This window comes from Phyllostomus hastatus, unplaced genomic scaffold, assembly GCF_019186645.2.
Source record: "Phyllostomus hastatus isolate PE091 unplaced genomic scaffold, TTU_PhHast_1.1 phas_scaffold_12, whole genome shotgun sequence".
NCBI lineage: Eukaryota > Metazoa > Chordata > Mammalia > Chiroptera > Phyllostomidae > Phyllostomus > Phyllostomus hastatus.
In genome coordinates this window covers 18323773-18346573 of record NW_025334007.1, presented here as the reverse complement: position 1 = coordinate 18346573, position 22801 = coordinate 18323773, and the positions used below count along the sequence as shown (strand labels likewise).

Genomic DNA, 22801 nt, shown 5'->3' with positions numbered 1-22801 from the left:
ACCCCACTCTGCCCCAAGTAATATTTTACATTATCAAAAACTTTGTTAGAATAAATCTAACCAAGGAGGTAAAAGACCTGTATGCAGAAAACTGCACAGCACTGAAGAAAGAAATCAAGGAAGACAAAAACAAATGTAAACATATACTGTGTTCATGGATCAGAAGAATTAGCATCGTCAAAATGTCCATACTGCCCAAAGCAATTTACAGATTCAATGCAATACCTATTAAAGTACCAATGGCATATTTCACAGACATAGAACAAACTCTTCAAAAATTTATATGGAACCATAAATGACCCCAAATACCTGCTGCAATTTTTAGAAAGAAGAGTAAAGTAGGAGGGATCACAATACCTGACACTAAACTATACTACAAGGCCACAGTAATCAAAACAACCTGGTACTGGCATAAAAACAGGCACATGGTCCAGTGGAACAGAACAGAGAGCCCAGAAATAAACCCAAGTCTCTGGTCAATTAATATTCGACAAAGGGGGCAGCAACATGGAGTAAAATGGAGTAAAAAGAGCCTCTTCAACAAATGATGTTGGGAGAACTGGACAGCTACGTGCAAAAAAATGAAACTTGAGCACCAACTTACACCATACACAAAAATAAATTCAAGGTGGACAAAAGATTTAAATATAAGCCGTGACACCACTAAAGTCCTAGAGGAGAACATAGGCAGGAAAATCTCAGATATTTCACACAGCAACATTTTTATGGACATGTCCCCTAGAGCAAGGGACATAAAAGAAAGAATAAACAAATGGGATCTCATCAAAATAAAAACCTTCTGTACAGCTAAAGAAAACAGTATTAAAATAAAAAGAGAACCAACTGTATGGGAAAACATATTTGCCAATGATACCTCAGACAAGGGTTTAATCTCCAAAATATATACAGAACTTACATGACTCCATTCTAAGAAGACAAGCAACCCAATTAAAAATTGGGCAAAAGACTTGAACGGACACTTCTCCAAGGAGGACAGAGGGTCCAGAGACACATGAAAAGATGTTCAGTATCACTAGCTATCAGAGAGATGTAAATTAAAACCACAATGAGATACCACTTCACACCGGTCAGATGGCCATCATAAACAAAACAACAAACAAGTGTTGGAGAGGTTGTAGAGAAGAGGGAACCCTAGTGCACTGTTGGTGGGATTGCAGACTGATACACCACTATGGAAAACTTCTCAGAAAACTAAAAATGGATCTGCCTTTTGAGCCAGCAATTCCACTGCTAGGACTCTATCCTAAGAACCCTGAAACACCAATCCAAAAGAACCTATGCACCCCAATTGTCATAGCAGCACAATTTACAATAGCCAAGTGTTGAAAGCAACCTAGGTGCCCATCAGTAAATGAATGCATCAAAAAACTATGGTATATTTATACAATGGAATTCTATGCAGTAGAAAAAAAAAGAAGGAGCTCCTACGCTTTGTGACAGCTTGGATGGCACTGGAAAGCATTATGCTAAGCAAAACAAGCCAGACAGTGAAAGACAAATACCATATGATCTCACCTTTAACAGGAACCTAAACAACAAAACAAACAAACAGGCAAAATATAACCAAAGACACTGAAATAGAGAACAGGCTAACCAGAGAGGAGAGGGGAGGGAATTTTTGGGGAAAAGGGGAAGGGTTTATAGGAACAAGTACAAAGGATACATGGACAAAAACTAGAGGGGGTGGAAATGGTAGGGAGATGAGGAGGGCTGCGGGGTTGGGGGTTGGCTGGAATGCGAGTAAAAGGCAGAAAACTACTTGAACAACAATTGAAAAAATAACTTTGTTAGAGCAAAAGTATGACTTTTCACTTACTTCACTCAATCTGACATTTTATTTATTTATTTAAAGATTTTATTTATTTATTTTTTACATAGGGAAGGGAGGGAGAAAGAGGGGGAGAGAGAGAAACATCAATGTGCGGTTGCTGGGGGTCATGGCCTGCAACCCAGGCATGTGCCCTGACTGGGAATCGAACCTGCGACACTTTGGTTCACAGCCCATGCTCAATCCACTGAGCTACGCCAGCCAGGGCATAATCCGACATTTTAAACAGAGCAAACAGTCTGAAAATACAAGAAAATCCCTGACTTGGATTACACACATCTCTAGAATATTTGTATATGTATATGTTCTTAAATTTTGTTTTAATCATGGAATGTACAGGAAACTTACCTCCTTGGGAGGTAATTTAGCTTTGATACTTTAGATATGTTTGTTTTTACTATTAGATAATTCTCTTCCTATTTTTCATGTTTATGCAAACCAATGTCATCTTTAAAAATCTGTTATTGAATTTATTGGGTTGACATTGGTTAATAAACTTATGTGTGTTTCAGGTGTACAGTTTTGTAATACATTAACTGTACATTGTGCTGCATGTTTACTCTCAAAGTGTCCTTCCATCACATTTATCCTCCCTTACCTTATTCTACCTCCCCAACCCCGTCCCTCTAGTAATCACCATACTGATGTCTGTGTCTGTGAGTTGAATTATGCTAAGTGAATAAGCCAGTCAGAGAAAGACAAATACCATATAATTTCACTTATATGTGAAATCTAATGAACAAAATAAGCTAAAAAACAAAATAGAAATAGATTCACAGATATGGAGAACAAACTGACAACTGTGAGAGGGGAAGGGTGTTGGGAGGCTGGGTGAAAAAGTGAAGGGACTAAGCAAAACAAACAAACAAACAGTGTGATCTTGAATCAAGTCTCCATGAAAGGAAAGCCAACAGTATATATGGCTTTGACATTCATAAGCTAGTAAAGTGTAGCAGAAGAAAGAAATGAATTTGGAGGTTATAGAACTCAGATCTAATTACTGCTATATCATTCACTAACTGTGCAACCTTGGGCAAGTCTCAGTGTCCTCATCTATAAAGTGGGAATTCCATAGGGTTGTTGTGGGAATTAAATAAAATGATACAGACTTCAGGCCAACATGGAGGCATAGGTAGACACACTGTGCCTCCTCCTCGCACAACCAAAATACGGACAACAAAAATTTAGAAACAAAAAATCAACCGGTACTGACAGAAAATTGAACTGTGTGGAAGTCTGACAACCAAGGAGTTAAAATAGACACATTCATCTAGACAGGTAGGCAGGGCAGAGTTGGGTGGCAGGGCAGAGAGGGGCCTCGGCACAAAAAGCAGTGGCACCAGACACGCAAGATGGAAGTGGGCAGACCCTGGGCACCCAGGTGGAAGCTGGAAGACCCCAGGTTGGGAGTGGCAATGGGCAGACCCAGAAAGGCAGTGATTGTGAAGCAGGGCACTGCGTTCAACCCACGATCTCAGTGCTGGGAAATAGACCCTTGGGGCACTGATTGAAAACACCTGTGGGGGTTGAGGCACAGGGAGAGACTCCCAGCCTCACAGGAGAGGTCCTTGGAAAGTCCCACGTGGTGCACAAGCCCATCCACAAGGGAATTGGCACCAGAGAGGCCCAGTTTGCCCAGGGGAAGCAGCGGAAAGGACTGAGGTCCAACAGAGAACAGAGCAAGCGCCATTGTTCCCTCTTGGACTCCGCCCCCACATACAGTGTCACAACCCAGCAACTGGGGTGCCCCGCCCTGGTGAACACCTAAGGCTCTGCCCCTCATGCATAACAGGCATGACCAGACCAAAGGAAAAAAAAAGATGGCTCAAACAGAATTGAAAGCCCCGCAAGCAGTACTTTTAAGCAACTGAGAGATAGCCAACCATTCAGATGCACAGTTCAAAACACTGGTGATCAGGATGCTCACAGAACTGGTTGGTTTTGGTCACAAATTAGATGAACAAGTGAAGGCTGCAATAAGTGAAATGAAGAAAATGCACAGGGAATCAATAGTGATGGAATGAAAGCTGGGTCTCACATCAATGGAGTGGACTAGAAGGAAGAAAAAAAAACATACAACCAGAAAAGAATAAAGAAATAAGAGTTCAAAAAAATGAGGGAGAGGCTTAGGAACCTCCAGGACATCTTGAAACGATCGAACATCTGAATTATAGGGGTGCCAGAAGGAGAAGAGGAAGAGCAACAAGTGGAAAAGTTATTTGAACAAATAATAAAGGAGAACTTTCCCATTCTGGCAAAGGAAATGGACTTCCAGGAAGTCCAGGAAGCTCAGAGAGTCCCAAAGAAGTTGGACCCAAGAAGGAACACACCAAGGCACATCAGAATTACATTAGCCAAGGTAAAAATGAAGGACAGGATCCTAGAAGCAGCAAGAGACAAGGAGACAGTAACGTACAAAGGAGTTGCCATCAGACTGTCAGCTGATTTCTCAGAAGAGACACTGCAGGCAAGAAAGGGCTGGAAAGAAGTATTCCAAGTCATGAAAAGCAAGGACCTACATCCAGGATTGCTCTATCCAGACAAGTTTCCATTTAGAATGGAAGAGCAGATAAAGTGCTTCTCAGATAAGGTCAAGTTCAAGGAGTTCATCATCACCAAGCCCTTATTTTATGAAATGTTAAAGGGACTTATCTAAGAAAAAGAAGATGAAAAACATGCATAGTAAAATGACAGCCAACTCACAATTATTAACAACCACACCTAAAACAAAAACAAACTAAGCAAACAACTAGAACAGGAATAGAACCACAGAAATGGAGATCACATGGAGGGTTAGCAACAGGGGAGTGGGAGGCGGAGAGAGAGGGAAAAGGTACAGAGAATAAGTAGCATAGATGGTAGGTAGAAAATAGGGGGAGGGCAAGAATAGTATGGGAAATGTAGAAGCTAAAGAACTTATGACACATGGACATGAACTAAAGGGGGGAATGTGGGTGGGAGAGGGTGTGCAGGGTGGAGGGGAGTGAAGGGGGGCAATGGGACAACTGTAATAGCATAATCAATAAAATATATTAAAAACATTCTACCCAATGCCATTCTATGTTGTTTAAATTTATTTAGAAACGTGTTATGTTTGTACTAAGAAAAAAGACATACAGAAAATTAAGATGAACAAAATGTGCCTTCAGTTTGACATTTTATTATTTTACCATTCAGGAAGATGAGGGTTTTTGGAGGATGAAGAAAATCATAATGGAATAAACCTAGTGCCTTGCCTGCACGGTTGCTAATTGATCCCAGTGATGGAGGTCACTTTGGTTTGTTGGACTGTGGTTGGGAGAGGGTGTGCAGGGTAGAGGGGAATGAAGGGGGCAAAATGGGACAACTGTGATAGCATAATTAATAAAATATATTTATAAAAATAAATGAAACAATACATATAAAGTGCTTAATGGGGAGCCTGACACATAAATTCAGATGTATTTTCTTTTGGAGAGGTTGTATAGTATTCCACAGTATAGCTATATACTGTAATTTAATTAGCCATTCCCCCACTGATGGACATTAGGGTTGTTTCTAATTTTTCACTATAATAAGTAAGGCATATGTAGCATATTGTACTTGTAACAGATGCACTTAATATGTCTGTTTAACTCACTAAATAATAAAGATACCACTCATATCAGTAGGCAGCTGCAATTGAATTCCTGGGATGTCATCGTAAAATATTGGCAGTCATTGCAAGAATGCATTTTGGGATTATGCAGCTGTCAACTTAACATGTGGCAGATGACAATCGGGAATCCACACTGTGATCAAATAGGAGAAACACAGCCCATGCCACGGGAAACTTATGTTTAAAAGGAGGATTAAAATTTTTTTTAATGGGATAAACTAAAAAGTGTAGTAAAGAAAGACACTCAGCCCAATAAAATGTAAAAGCAAGACTGATATCAAGAAAAGACTAAATATGCATTCTTCAACAGAAATGAGCATTCCTGAGATCCTCATGGGGCTGCGGATGTTCCCAACTCCACCTCTCTGAATTTTTGGAGGCAAAAGATATAACAATATAATCAGCAGGCACATTCAATACCTCCTTCCTTTCAAAAAACAAAAACAAATATTTCAAACATGATCTCCACCCATCAAATGGAAATAGTTTATGAGTCTTCACTCTTGCAGTTGTGAGACTAGGGAAAATTATGTAAATCGGTTGCAACTGTGGCAAAGACTCATCAGTCTCTTTCATCATGTATATGTTCTTACCCTCCATGTCTAAAAGACAATCTAACTATGGGGACTATCATGACTTATTATATACATACAGATAATAAACATACTAACTGCACAAGATTCTAAACTGTTCTCCAAACAGGACTGACAGGTCTTCTACTTTGTTAACATTTTGTTTATCACTAGTTCATACCACCAAATGTATTTGACCATAACAAAAGTGTATTTATTTAAAAAATACTATCATTCCTTCCTTTTAATAGTTGATCTGGAAGAATAACTAAATGATACATCAAAGCATAAAAAATTTATTTTTCATAACCATTGGGCATATCCTACAATTCAAACAAACTGTGAAAGAACTGAAATATTCTTCAGTTCCATCCAAATTGTCACAAAAGGTAGGAAACCCTTCTTTCTCTCTGCTGTGTAGTATTCCATTGTGTAAATGTACCACATTTTTGATCCACTCATCTACTGATGGGCACTTAGGCTGCTTCCAGCACTTGGCTATTGTAAATAGTGCTGCTATGAACATAAGGGTGCATAGGTTCTTTTGGATTGGTGATTCGTGTGGGAGCAGGGGGTGGGATGGGCAGAGGGGGAAAACTGGAACAACTGTAATAGAACAATAATAAATAATGATTTTTTAAAAGAACCAGAACAAATATAAAATAGGGGACATTTTCTTTTGAGATAAAATGATTTATAAACTTCTTCTTTGTTAGGGGGTATGTCATATATGCAGAATTGTATAAATACAAATGTACAGTTGAAATAATAATTAGGAAGCCAACTCCCATATAATGAACAGCCAAGTTCAGATGTAGACTACCGCTGATACCAAGAAGTCCTGTATGTGCCTCCCTCTCCCTCAACCCAGGTCATCACTGGTCTGATTTTTGCAATACTCAATTCTCTCTCTCTCTCTTTCTCTCTCTCTCTCTCTCTCTCTCTCTCTTTCTTTCTCCGTTTTACCATCAATGTATGCATTTACAAAAAGTATATTTTTTTTTCCTGCTTTTGAATTCACATATACAGAATCACATTGTAGGTATTCCTTCTTGCTTCATTTCTTTCTTTCATCAACACTTCCTAAAATTCATCCTTTTGAGGCAGGTAGATGGAATTCACTCATTTTGTTTGCTATTCAGTATTTTCCTGTATGAATATACCACAGTTAATTTACCTGTTGAACGGTAGATGGAAATGTGAGTTGTTTCTAACTTGGGACTATTAGGAACAATGTCTTTGAAAAATTTTGTTCATATCTTCTTATGAATATGTACAAGAATCTCTCTAAGACAATGGTTCTTAAAATGTGGATCTAGGATCAAGAACATCAGGATTGCTTGGGATCTTGTTCGAGATGCAAATTCTATGGTTCCATCCCAGATCTACTGAATTCTGGGGTGGGGATCAGCAGTGTGTGTTTTACCAAGCCCTTCAGGGGATTCTGGTTCACACTAAAAGTCTGAGAACCACAGTTCTAGTGGATATGTGTAAAAGCTACATTGCCAGGTCAGCGTGTATGCAATCTTATAGGCTTGGGCAGGTAACACTGAAATCTTTTCAAAGTAGTTTTTGCTAGTTTATATTCCTACCACCAAGAGAGCTTACATAGTCTCACAAGGATAATAAGGATTTCAAACTCCAAAACTCCATATATTTTCTTAAAGCCTCCTTATAGGAAAAATGTGACTTTTGTCAATAATGGCCTACAATTTTTAAAAAGCTTAACTATTTACAACAATATTATCTTTTTCATTTAATAAGACAGAGGTGAATGTTATTAACAGGAATGAGATAGAATGATGGGTGATGTGCAATAATGTGAAATGATACATTACTTTATGCATTTTGTCATTTAAAATCATCAGGAAAATGACCAGAGCTGTGAAATGAAACTGCTACCTTCTTTTTTCCCTTGTGATCAATTAGCAGCCTGCTTTTCAAGTCTCCAGTTTTTGAACACTGTCGTTTATTCCCATAGATCACAGAAAAGCTGCCCTAGAGACTGACAGATTATGTGCAACCACACAGAACAGTTTATGTGCAACCAGTGCCTCGGATAGCAATAAGTGTAATAAGTGCCATTCCATATTTTATAGAAATTTAAGCTTCCTAATTATCAATACTACCCAGCAATGTTTTACAGTGCAAATGGTAATGAGCATATGCTTGCTAACTGCTTCCATGGTGTGCATCATCTTACAGGCAGCAGTGAGCTGTAGAGAGAACTTGAGTCACATATCCTAATCAAAGGTTTCTTGGAACAAGAACTTGGGGATTGGATTTCATGTACCCTCCTTTCCAACACACAGACAGGACATGTCCCCCACACATACAGGATAATGGCAGATGGCAACATAGCAAGCCCTCCACATACTAGTGACCCCAAAGCAAAGGAATCATCAGTATGGAGTGTAGTTGATCTGAGTGTCCTTTTGGAGGTGACCAATACCACATAGGGTCTTCAAGAGGGTTGAGAAAAAGAAAACATGAGATTTCTCCTCTAGACTATGCTTTTCATGAACTCATTCATTCACTGTCAGTTGGAGTTCCATTTGAAGTCTTGTTTCTCTAACTAGACTAGAAGCTCTCTGAGGGCACAACCATGTCTTCTAGGCTTTTGTATCCCTCCAAGTCAATAGCACAGAGTGGGGCACACCATGAGGACTTGTTAGCTCTGCCCATGGTCAGAAGTAAGATGGAGGTTTGGGGTTGGTTCTGAGAGAACCCAGGACCAATGAAGTACACAACTGCTAATTTTAAGGTGATCAGATTCAGGGAATATGGGTTATAAAACAGTATTTTCCATATTAAATGGATTCAATTGGTGATGGAAGAGTAAGGGTTACTCTGAGGGAATGGATATTGCCTGAAAGGGGGCATAAAGGAGCCTTCTGGGTTTCTAGGAATGTTCTATATATTAATCTGATTGGTGGTTACATGATTTATACATATTAAGAACCTATTGAGTTGTACTTGTGTACATTAATATTTATGCACATTATTCTATATATATGTTATTCCTCAATTAAAATAATACCAAAAGACTATCATTTTAACAGAATGGCACAAACATTATAATTACATTAACTGAATAGGTCTGAAAACTCAGCAAGAAAGTCTTGCACAAGAAAGTTATTTTTTTCACAAAAGAGTTCTTGAATATTTAACTTTTCTAAATATCTAAATGCCTATGATCTCTTCAGACCACCATGACTTTTCTGCGACACAGGCATATAGTAGAAATGAACAGCTCATGTTTACTGAGCATGTACTATAAGCTAAGTGCTTAGTACCTGTGACCTTATTACATCCTCACAGGTATATGAAGCCCACACTATTATTTATTCCTGTTTTACAGATGAAGAAACTCAGTTTAGAAAAGGTTAAGTAACTTGTCCAAAGGCAGAAGTTGGGAAGCAGTAAATTCAGAACTTGCGCTCAGGACTATCCAACAAGAAAGCTGGTGCTCTTAACCTCTGCTTGTGCTGTAGTGAGGAAAATGTGCCTATTTGAGGGATGTGACATTAAAGGCCAGATATATGGACTAACATGCCCAAGGTAATACAGAGTTAGAAGGGAAAGAGAAACATACAACTTTAAGCTCTAATTCACCAAAATTGGCATGAGTCATTTTTGCATGTATATTACCTAATATACATCAACATGCAATCAACAGAGGTAGCTTTTTGGTTGACTCATTTTACAGTGGAGGGAACTGAAAATCAGAACTAAAGCAAATGGTCCAAAATGCAAAGGACTGGTAGGTGTTGGAATTGCAATTTAAAGTAAAATGCCAGCTCTTTCCAAAAAGCCCAGCTCTGTCTTGAGAGGGGTAGATAGGAGCAGAATCCAGATATCTGTGATAAGAAGCTCAAAATCCTTTCTGTAAGGTCACTTTATCTCTGCATCATGAGAGATGGTCCTGGAGTTATTTCAAAACAATGGATGTTCATCTGTGAGGGTCATTAGGATTTTGCCCTCCCAAAAGTATGAGTGATGGACATGAAGATGCTAAGGCTCATTCCTTACCAAGGCAGTCACAGGGAATGTATATAGTCAGCCTAAATTCACAGGTGCACCTGGATATGGAACAGGGCATCAATGTTTAAGCTCTTCACTTGTAAAGCTCCATAAAGATTACATTACTGGAAAAAAAAAACAAGAAGTCACCTGCCCTGAGATATGAAATAAAGGAAAACATTTACTAAATGTCCTCTAGGGACAAAATCTTAATGCTTCTACAGACACAGGCCAAGAACTAGCCCAGTGGGTGCAAAATAACCATATTTATTCCCCCACTGTTTGGGTATTTACCCTCACAGTGATTTATAAAAACTTGAGCTCCAGTGCAGAATCTTGGTAGGTTCATATACATATCTGGATTTTTTACCCTCTTGAGGAATATGGAAAAGTTGGCAGAAGTGGTTCTCACATTCTTTACACTTGCCCCCTGGCTAGCAGAGACACCTGGGCTGTCTGGGCCACTGCACACCTGGCAAGCCCTGGAGTTTGCAACTCTGTCCCACCCGAAAAGGAAGTTTCTAGCTTATTTCAAATCTTCAAAAAATTCCTGTTGAGAAAAGTTTGAAGGAATGCTTTTTGGCACTACCTCCCCTGCTGTTCCCAACCACAGCTGTCTCATTATTTACTTGGACCAGAAAAATAGACTCTCAGAGAACGCAAACCAAAGGAATTCATCAGCAGTGAGGGAAGCTCAGTTTAAAAGTGAGGAAAATGGTACAAAAGAGACAACTGGGTGGTAGAATGGGAAGTAGCCCTTTAGAAGCTGCACATAATCTATGCCAGGGTTTCTTAGCTTTGGTACTAGTGATATTTGGAGCTGGCTAACACTCGTTCTGAAGAACTGTACTGTGCATGGTAGGATACTTAGCAGTATCCCTGGCCTCAGTTTACAACGCATCAGAGTACCCATCCACTCTCTGCTATGACAACCAATTATGTCTCTGGACATCACCATATGTCCCACAGGGGTAAAATCACTCTGGTTTAGAACCACTGTTCTATGCATAACTCTACCTGGAGAGCAGCCATGTACTCAAACCATGGGACATACAAACTACAAATTATTCACATTTCCCCACTTGTCACAATGTTCAATTTATATCTAATCTCAGTTTGTTTTAAACAGAACAATATAAAAATGTTTACAAATTATTGAGCCTTTATATGCCAGGTTGAATTTTGGGCACAGTAACAATTTCCTTCAATTTGTAAAGAAATGTAAGGCCCTGGCTGGCGTAGCTCAGTGGATTGAGCACGGGCTGCAAACCAAAGTATCGCAGGTTTGATTCCCAGTGAGGGCACATGCCTGGGTTGCAGGCCACGGCCCCCAGCAACCATACATTGATGTTTCTCTCTCTCTCTCTTTCTCCCTCCCTTCCCTCTCTAAAAATGAATAAATAAAATCTTTAAAAAATTTGTAACATTATAACAAAACAAAACAAAAAAGAAATGTAAGCATGTCTATGTACATCCTTCTACCAGATTCCTAAAGTTGGGGAAATAAAGCAAGTTCCTTGAGTGAATAGCCTTTTATTTCTTTGTATGAAGTGTTTTTTCTCCTGTAGGGGCCAGATCAGGTGTGGAATAGCATCTGATGGTGACCAGTTAATGAATGGATGTATGAATGGAGTTTCTTTAGCCCGCAGGGAAGACTCAGGAGATACTGTAGGTTTTTACCTTTTTTTTATTTCAGAGTACTAAACATGGCTATGTGGTAGGAAACTGGAGTCTCCAGCCTGCAGTCACATGAGTGGGCATGAACACTGATTCTCCAACCAAAGTCAATCCTTCAGATGACTACAGTCCCAGCTGAGCTTGATAGCAACCTCATGAACCAGAATGTGAACCATAACAACAATGCTAAGACATCCCCAAATATTCCCAACCTATGATAGTCTCCAAAACTGTGTGGGATAAGAAATGTTTGTTATTTTTATAGAAAAGGAAAAAGAAAAGATGCCTAGCTAAATGCATGTGGTAGACTGGATGGAATCTTGGAACAGAAGATATTAGTGAGGACACTGGTAAAATCTAAACAAGGCTGTAGTTTGGTTGATAGTAATGTATAAATATTGCTTTCTTAGTTGTGATAAATGTACCTAGGTTATATATGCTATTGTTAAGGGAAGCTGGGTGAATTGCATAAGGGAACTCCGTATTATCTTTGTAACTTTTCTATAAATCTAAATCATTCCCAAATAAAAGTTATTTTTTAAAAAGTCCTTTCTCCCAGCCACTGGATTTATTCAAGCAAAGGTTGAAAACATCCATCAAGCATGTGAGAAAGAGAAAGGTTTTACTGCTCACTGATGCACTTCTGAAACCTGCAGACTGGAGGCCTCAACTTTATGGCAAGAAGCTGACTCACAATGCAGAGTTTCTCACCTGGCTGAAACTATTGAAATAATATTCCTGGTCACATCTCCCTGATCTGAAAGAAAACAAGCGTCTAGGTCAATATAAGGCATGCACTATATCTGCCATTCTGGTGTAGCATGTTTTCTGGAAAGGGGGTGGACACGTGAGAGACTTGAGCAGGTTTGTTTTTAGGGCCCTGGTGATGTTTTCACACAGGGCTGATTAATTTGTCTCAAGATGCCTCCTATTTCATAGGTTCTCTGAATCCCTTTTCTGCTTAAGCTATTCAGACTTGGTACTTATCATTTGCATCTAAGAACATTGATTAGTACAGAAATCTGTTTATTATTCAAGTTCTCATGCCTATCTCGATAAAGCAAAATATAGTCTTTAAATTATATTTATGAATGTGCATTAGGTGAGTTATACAATCTTTGGCTGTCTTACATAAGTGTTTACTAAAAATATATTTTATCCTTAACTAAAACTAAAATTCATCCTTTAAGTTTCATCTACTTCCCCTTTTGAGAGCTCTAAAGCCACAGACCTCTCAAAATTAAGGCAAGAAAAAAAAACCTAAACCAGATATTTTATTTCCAGTTTAGAAAAGGAGGTTTGTCAAAGAAGTAATATCATTAAGGGTTCTGGGCACGTGAGAGGTATTCATTGTGCCCATACTCCACCTCTAGTGTTTTCCAATGACTAATCTCCTAAATGTATCAGTAAGTTTATTTGGCCCACTATGTTAACAATGGAAAACAGATAGAGACTGATGACAGTTGGGCAACCAAATCCCAAGTCAAGATCATATCTCAGGAAAAGTCAGGCTGGTCATTAGAGCCAGTTACTGCCATCACCATCCTCAGTGGAATGAACTCAAAATTGCCTCTGTTTGTTTGAGTTGTCTGCTCCATATTCAGGAAAGGGAAGAGAGAGAAGCCATGGAAGAAAGAGGGAAGTAATTACCAGGAAGATGGCCACCTCTGCTTCTTGGCAGGAAGCATAGCAGCAAGCCCTGAATAGCGGAACCAATGGGAATAGTACAATACTCTGATGTAAGAGTTGAACTCAGCTTAACCCCAGAGATTTAGGAAAGGAGCCAAAGCAGGGTTCTCTTCTCTATTCCAAAAGTGTCCAGGGATGTTGCACCACAAAACATGATCAATTTCCTTGGCTTGGGAATATTATTTACTCGTTAATAGTTACCTGTTTACATGGCATCTTCCTCTAGAAAATGGGCTCACCCCCATATATTGATCCACCCATTGTTCTATCTCTCCCTCCATCTAACGTTGATTAAGTACACATTGTAGTTGAGACAGAACTAGTTCTATGAACCCAGATGAATGGACACTATCTCTGCCTTTGAGAAACTCAGTTTTGTGCTAAAAACAGAGATACATGAAAACCTCATTAAATAAAAATTAAAAATGCTTCAGTAGAGACATTTACTAGGTGGTAGGTGAAAAGTGAGAAGGCTGTTCCCAACTCTGCTTGCAAAGACTAATGTTTGAGTTTAGTCTTAAACAATGAAGTGTTACCCTTCTTGGGACCTTTTAATTTTTTTTTAGTAGTCCCAGTAGTAACTTATTTATTTAACAGATTTCTAGATACATTTTGTCCATTAATTCTTGTTTAAAATAGTTTTATTGCTGTTCAATTACAGTTGTTCCCATTTTCCCTCATTACTCTCCCCTGCCCTATCCACCCCCACCTCCCACATTCAATTCCCCCCCTCCACGTTGTCTTTGTCCATGGGTCCTTTATACATGTTCCTTAACTTGACCATTCCCCTTCTTTCCCCATTATCCCCCACTTCCATTCCCTCTGGTTACTGTTGGCTTGTTCTTTATTTCCCTGCTGGGAATATACCCTAAGAATCCTGAAACACCAATTCAAAAGAACCTATGCACCCCAATGTTCATAGCGGCACTATTTATAATAGCTACATGTGCTAAAGACAGAGAAACAGCCTAAGTGCCTATCAGTAAATGAATGGATCAAAAAACTGTGGTACATTTACACAATGGAATACTACACAGCAGAGACAAAGAAGGTGCTCCTACCCTTCACGACAGCATGGATGGAACTGGAGAATGTTATGCTAAGTGGAGTAAGCCAGGCAGTGAAAGACAAATACCATATGATCTGCCTATAAGTGGATCCTAATCACCAAAACAAACAAGCAAGCAAAACAGAACCAAAGACATGGTAACAAATGACCTCTGTATTTTGTTAGGGGTTTTCCCCAATAAATCTCATGGTGACTACTTAGTGTAAAAAATCCTCTTATTCTAAGCCTCTGAATATTTTATTCCCAGTAATCCAACCCTTTAATAAGCAAGCATTTTATTGGAAAATATGAAAAAGGTGAGAAAATGATAAATTTGGGAGTGGATTGATAGTTCATTTAGTGAGAACTAGGGCTCAAGATTGTGACAAATAAGAATTCTGGAAGAAAACAACCTACATGAAAACAGTGGCAAACAATGTATTCAATCTCAAACTGGCCCTATCATTCAGTCAATTTCATATGTGTGTGTGTGTGTGTGTGTATATATATATATATATATATATATATATATACACACATTATATATATAATTTTAAAGAAATCTTACATGCTATGGACTGTTGGCTATTTAATCAAATCGATAGGTTGAAATTTTCACTTATATATCACCTTATCTTTAGCTGCTCTTTCATTAACCTTGATTGAAATAAAAGGCAGGTACAAATACGGTTATTGAGTCATTTCTCTTGGTGTAAATCCCAATGAATTAAATACAGTTTTTTAAATCCTGCTAGCACCTTGTGGGTTAGATTTTTTTTCAAAATGTGTTTCCAAAGTGTCTATGTTTCTCAGGATAGAAAATATTCGTGGTATTCTTAAGCAACACAGACATCTCTCAGAGCTGAGGCTCCCTAAAGTACTTGTGAAATGTACTAATCCCCACAGTTTACATGTTGAAGTGGTGGTGAAATTATCAAAGTTGTGGTCAGAAAGTAAGAACATTCTGTGAGTCTCTTACTGTTGCAAAGGGAGTCAAATCTTGGAGGTCACCATGTTTCCAGCTACATTAAACACTAAGAAGCCTTTTCTGTTTTGTATAAATTATTTTGGCAAGGTAATTAGTTCTGAAATGTTTCTTCAAGAGAGAAATGTAGATTCTTGAATCTTAAACAAATATTTTTCTATTACAGAAAATCATTGAGTTATTTCATTTGTTGAGCATGTCTCATTATTTTACCAAAATGTGAGGTAGGAAAGCTGATCACGTAGCTTGAATGCCATGGGTTTAAAAGCTCAACTATGGTTTTTCCATAACCACAGCTTGCTGTAATAACTGCTTATGATCAAATTATGCCCTAGAAGGATATTTTACTTGCTGTCATTTTTTCCACATTCAAGTGCTATGAGTTAAAAACAAACAAAAAACTATAACTATAAGCTCATATTCTGGTGGGACAAACTTGCTGTTATCTTTTCCTAAGCAAGGAGCTAGTCTGTCTTTCCAGGATCCTGAATTTGCATCTCTTATTGCACATTCCTTAAATTGAAAATGGTATTTTTGGCTTAGACCAGGTAGGCACTGCATTTGCAGAAACAAAAGTTTCCAAATATCAGAGCAAGTAAAATGGTTTTTGGCCACTCATTTTCTTAAGCTATATTTCTTTCCTGGAGTATGAAGGAAAGAGAGCAGGTAGGAGAACAAAAAGACAGAAATCACTTATCCCAAAGAAATACCTGGATTGTAAACTTAAGGAAATTCAACCCTCAGATTTCGGGAATTTCATTAGTCATTTTAAAGCCAAAGCTCATAGTTCAAGTTCAAAAGGTAGAATCAGACAAGGGTGTATACACATGGTGTGAATTTTGGCCTAGGTAAGCGGCTAATGCTACCTACTTTCTTTTGACACATATTATTTTATACTGAAAAAGAAGGGGATCAACTATATTTAAATCATACACTTTAAGCCTTGGTGATTTTAGGTGTGGTAGGTAGAAGGAGGGGAAAACTGTGAATTGAGCAAAGCAGGGGACGGTCTGTGGCTATTGTTAAGGGGAGACATAATAACAAATTATCTTGCTTTGAGGGGCACAGTGACATGGCAATGGTGATGATGATAATATTAATGATAATGGTGATGGATAACTTCTATTAAGAGTATATAAGATGTCGGGAGATGTTTTAAGCTCATCATGGTTATTACCTAATTTAAGCCTCACATCAACCCTGTGAGACCATCAATCAAATTTGGAAACTGGGCATGGGGTGAAGCAGTAGGGAAAGCATTGAGACTATTTCAAAATCATTATTGGGGATATTGGGGATATTGGGGAAAAGAAGAGAAAGGTGATTGATGCTCTTTAGAGAAATAGGGAAGAGTGAAGGAAGGAGCTTAATTTTAAATGAGAATATGGATGCATACATACACAAATGCATGCACTTTCTCAATGATTTGCTTAGGATCAGTGGTTTATTGGGCCGTTCCAGATTCAAAGACAAATGAATAATAGCGTCACCTGATGGGCAATCACAGTCCTCTAAGAAGATCACAGAAAAGGTAACTATGGATTCATAGAAGATACAACTAGCTCTGTAGGTCACACAATAGAAATTCTTGTTGAGGGCCTCTAAGCCCAGTGGTCTAACATTTTTTGATTACCTAGTTGGTACTTATAGTGGAGTCAAGGATTTTACTTCAGATTTCAACTTCATTTTTATTTATACAAAAAAGTCTTAATAAACAGTTCTAGCACATCACTTCTTCAACTGAATATTGCCAGCAAGAATAACATACAAATAAGATAGTTATATTTTCTCTCTAGGGTTGTTATAAAAACACCCAAGCTCAATTTCCTTGCCTACCAGGTTGCCCTTATTTTTTTAAATCAACATTTAAATCACAAACCAAAGACAGCTGCAGTGTTAGCCTACCAAAAATATCATTTTCTTGATTTCACTGAGTTGTTTACTTCGGTTTTACATTGCCTAAGGGACAATGGTGAGGGACCACTTTATAAGGAAGCCATATAATTGAGCAATTTTGAGGCGTCAGAGTACTTTTATTAGGCCATTGTCCACATTTTCTTAAACCATCAGCTATTCCTCATTCCACAATACTGTTTTCAAAATACATAAACAAAGCCTTTCTCAACTGTGATATCAGAAATTAACTGAAGTAAGAGTGAAAAAGAACACTAAACAAAACATAAATATGTTCAGGTCCTTTGCCCAGGGAGATAACAGGGGAAAGAAAGGAAAGGGGTGGCAAAGAACATGTATAAAGGACCCGAGGAGAAAACCAAAAGAGAGTAGGATGGAGGGTGGGAGGTGGCGGTGGGTGGTGCAGGGGAAAGTGGTGGTGGGAAAATGGAGACAACTGTACTTGAACAACAATAAAAATAAATAAATTAATTAATATGCATTTCTTTCCTATGGAATCAATGGGCTTTAAATACTTAGTTTACAATATAATGAGATTAAGCCACATTGCCTACACTAACCTGCTTTACTGATTGTGACAGAAATCAGTCACTTTCTTTCATTTTACTTTAGTTCAGAGGTCAGAAAATTTTTCCTGTAAAGGAGACACTAAACATTTGAGATTTTGTGAAACATATGGGCTGTCACAACTCCTAAACTCTACCACTGTCACATGAAAGCAGCCATAGACAATGTGAAAATGAATAAGCATGGCTGTATTTCAATAAGACTTTATTTACAAAAACAGATGGTGAGCTGGATTTGACCAGCAGGCCAGTTCGCTAATCCTTGCCTTAGACCATTTGTATTTAAATGCTACCAAAGTAATATTAATTGAGTTTAACATACTACCTGATATATAAAGAGTACTCTGTTTATGTGTTTTGAATAAATGAAAAGTTCATGCAGACCATTAAGTGTTGCTTAAATTCTGAGCCATGCTCTCCTCATTTGTTTCTTGGTTCCACTGTTAAGGATCAGGCCAGGTACAGAGTAAAAAGTCTGACCCAAAAGCATATGCCAAGGGCAGCCTTTGACCATGTCAAGGCATTCCATACCTCCATGGGGCAATCTCACTCACAGGAAACACTCTATCGACAGATATAATCCCTCCCACCAAAAGGCCTCCTGATTTATACCACTAAACACTTATCTAGGTTCTCTGTACCATCTTCTTTTTTTTTTTTTTACCTTGGATTTCTTTTTTTTTTTTATTATTGTTCAAGTACTGTTGTCTTCATTTTCCCCGCACCACTACACCCTACCCCAGCCATTCCCACATCCCTCCCTCGATCCTACCCCCTTTGGCTTTGTCCATGTGTCCTTTATACATGTTCCTTGACAACCCTTCCCCCTTTTCCCCCATTATCCCCTCCCACCTCCTCTCTGGTTACTGTCAGTTTGTTCTTTTTAAATAAATTTTAATTGTTGTTCAAGTACAGTTTTCTATGTAAGTTTGTTCTTAATTTCAATGTTTCTGGTTATATTTTCCTTACTTGTTTGTTTTGTTAAGTTCCACTTATAGGTGAGATCATATGTTATATCTATAGCATCTTCTAAAGACCCTTTTCAAAATAAGTTAAATTTAGTAGGGGTAATAAACCAAGCTCATCAGTCATCTTATAAGGTTTATGGAAAAGTCATTCAGTTTTAGTTTGTGTGCCTCATGGTTGAATGTATATAGAGAGGAGGGGGAACCACAATGTGTGAGGATCCTAGGTCCCTGAATAACTGCTTAGAGCAGAGTCCACTCTCCTGAACCCCATGGCCAACCTATACTGGATGGTGCCTGAGCACAAAAGAAACTTTTATAATGTTAAAGCACAGAGTGGTTACCCTACCTCAACTAATAGAAATATGTATCTGTGACATACACTCTTAGTAGTAGAATTGTTAGGCTATTTAAAAATTACATGTTGCCAAATTGCCTTGCAAGTTGCTACCACAGTTAGATTTCTACTAACAGTATACAGTGTCTGTTTTCCCATAAAGGACATTATCCAATGTTTGAAGCCATTCTAATATAAAAAAAATCCCCTTGGAGTTTAGCTTGCATTTCTTTAATGAATATGAAGGTAAGCATCTTTTCAAATATTTATAAATTATTTGTATTTCTTTTTCTGTGAGCTATTTGTAATTTGTCTATATTTTAATTATTTTTTTCTTGGATTAATTTGTAACAAAGCTTTCTATAGTACTTAGCCTTTTGTTTGTTACATGTGCTACAAATTCCTATTTATTTAATTGCTGGCAACACAGATGCTTCTTTTTCTAATGTAGTGAAATGCATCACTCTCTTTATGTTTTCTGGGTAGTGACTTCTCCAATGTAAAAATATATAAATATCCAGCTATGTTTTGGTTTGGTCCATTTATAGTTTCATCTTTTTCATCTTCAATTCTTTCTTTCATATCAATTTATATAGATGTAAGGAGTAAGGTAAGAATCTAGCCTTTTCTCCTCAATGGTTGTCTCATTGTAGCAAGTACAATAATAATCCATTATTTCCCCCATGACAAGAAATGCGATATTTATCATGGCATAGTTCTCTTATTTATTTCAGTTCATTTCTGAACTCTGTTATCTCCATTGATCTGTCTACTGTGAAGTAGTACAATACTCTTTAATTGCTTTAGTTTTATGACATTTTAATAAATGGATAGATGATATCATTTTCATTAGACCTTTTTCATATTTTCCCTTTCTACTCTCACATAATTATTTGCCCAGATGATGTTTAGATCAATTTATTTATATTACAGAAACAAATTCTGTTGGTATGCTTTTTTGAATCACATTCAGTTTATAGATTATTAATGACATAATTGACATCTTCATTTTATAGATTCTTCTTATTAGAAAATTTAAGTTTTTTACATTTATTCCTAACTTCTGTACTCTATCCAATTTAGATTTCATGGTCTGGGATTACAATCATTCCCTTGGACACTGTATTAGTTTCCTATCACTGCGGCAACAAATGACCACAAATTTAGTCATTTAAATAACTCAAATTTATTATCTGACATTTCTGCAGGTTAGAAGTCTGAAATGAGTCTCACTGGGCTAAAATCAAGGTGTCATCAGGGTTGCAGTCCTTTCTAGAAGCTCCAGAGAGAATCTGTTCCCTTGCCCTTTCCAGCTTCTAGAGGTTACTTTCATTCCTTGGATTGTGGTTCCTTCATCCATCTTCAAAGCCAGCAACATAGCATCTAATCATATCTCTGACTACAGCTGGGAAAGTTTCTCTTCCTTTAAGTACCCATGTGATTAGTTTTGGCCCTCCCAGATAATCCAGGATAGTCTCACTCTCTTAGGGACTTTAATTAATAACATCTGCAAAGTTCATTTTGGCATGTGAGGTAACATATTCACAGGTTCCAGGGACAAGGGCATGGTCATATTTGGGAGGCCATTATTATGGTTACCAGAGATATATTCTCCACTGCCATGTCCCTCTCTACTACCATTGAACTCAACTAGAGAATCCTAACTCTAGTGAGAGGAGATTTGGATTAACCAGATATGGAGAATTTAAAGTGTAAAATAATGTTTTTTGCTTTAGTAGTGGTTAGCTTTCAGGATGGTTATTTTGCAATTTAAATTCCTGGATACTTATATCAAGTAAAACTTATGGAATGCCCTGCTATCCTGCAACATTGCTGGTCTATCAGTTCCCCTTTCTTGCACCCATCTCCTTTTCCCTCAAACCTCCAGTCCCTCCAGTCCCTCCTCAATCCTAACATATGAAATTGCTTACTATTTCGTTAAGACTGGGGAGAGAGTCTGGAGTGAAATTACACATGCTCTTCCACCATCTTCTAATTTACTTGCATCTGGACCCATATAACCAATGTGCATCTATTACTATAGTTCGAGAGGAAGTCAAAGTCTCTGTTTGCACTCTGGATCTCACCCCTGCAGTCCACTGTAGGAAATCACCTCAGTAATCCCCTCCCAATCTCCTATTCTTTCTCCTCTATGGTGAATCCAAGAAGCTGATGAATATGTTATAATATTATTCATCTAAGCCCTGCAGGCACCAGTCTCATGGAGGGAGAGGGTTCTCCAAACAGTTACCCATAAATAAATCCCTCTGATCATCCCAAAGTGACAAAGAACAGAAATGTGAGCTTGAGTATGCTTCTGTGTTTATTATACCCATTGTGTTATTAGGCTTGGTATCATTTATTTAGGTTCTAGGCCCACTGTATTTATTTTCCTGAGTGAATAATTCACACAGTGAGTCTGACCCTGCTTAGAACCTCCATTTGGGGGTTTGCATGGAACCAAGTGGTCATCCTCAGACCAAAGCGGCCATCATAGCACTCAACGCTGGCTATGCATTTGAAGGATCTTGGTAAATATTTGATGTCTATATTCATCTGTTCAAAATAACAGCTGCAGTACTCTTGGGCGATGTCTGTTTGTTTCCATCCCGCCACACAATCTATTTTCTCCTCCATAAGTAAAAGAATATTTATAAAACATTAGTTCCCATTTTGATAGAATATATCAAATTCTTGTAGCATGAACATCTTTGAACATCTTAATAAAGTAAACCATTTCCTGAATGTGAAGTACATAGTCTTAGAAATAAGCAATGAAAACAGAACTCCCAGCAGACAACTTTTATAAAGCTGTCTATTTGGTAAAGGTTATTTATATAGTGGAATCTTTAAAAGCAGGAACAAAGAGAAACATCAAATTAACTGGATTTAAAAACAAAGCTACAAATATTTGTTTTGTGATATCTTGTCTGATGTGCATGCAATCAAGGTTTCACATAACTCTTTACAGTCATCATTCCCTCCACTATAAATTGGGTCTGCCAACAACTTTTTCCTCCCTCCCTCCCTCTCCCTCCCTCCCTCCCTCCCTCCCTCCCCCCTCCCTCCCTCCCTCCCTCTCCCTCCCTCCCTCCCTCCCTCCCTCCCTCCCTTCCTTCCTTCCTTCCTTCCTTCCTTCCTTCCTTCCTTCCTTCCTTCCTTCCGAACTCAAAGAACATCTGTGCTTGTGAAAGGGAGCTAGGACTCTTGGGCACCACCTGGACCATGTTGTGAGTTAATGGAGAGGGGAAGGCAGCCCCTTGCTCTCATCTACCTCTTCCTTCTCCTGAACTCTCAAGACCTTGAGCAGAGTCCCAGATTCCAGCTTAAAGGATAGAAGTGGCCCAAAAGTCACCATCCAGTGAAAACTGCATGGTCAGTGTTTTTGTGCTATTCTTTCAGGTCAATAAAACAGAGCTTCTTACTGCAGAGGCAAACTGCTCAAGCTCACACTTGGGGGGAAGTGAGGCAACAAGTCTTCAAATCCTGGTCTTAAGACTCCCAAGCCAGTGCCCTTTCCATGAGCCACAGATGAGCCA

The 22801-nt window shown here is 38.3% G+C and overlaps 1 protein-coding gene across 2 annotated transcripts in view; it reads right to left on the bottom strand.

Moving 5' to 3' along the window:
* The window catches only part of ARHGAP6 (Rho GTPase activating protein 6), a 462552-nt gene that overhangs the window by 61225 nt on the left and 378526 nt on the right, over positions 1 to 22801 (bottom strand). The window lies entirely within an intron of this gene.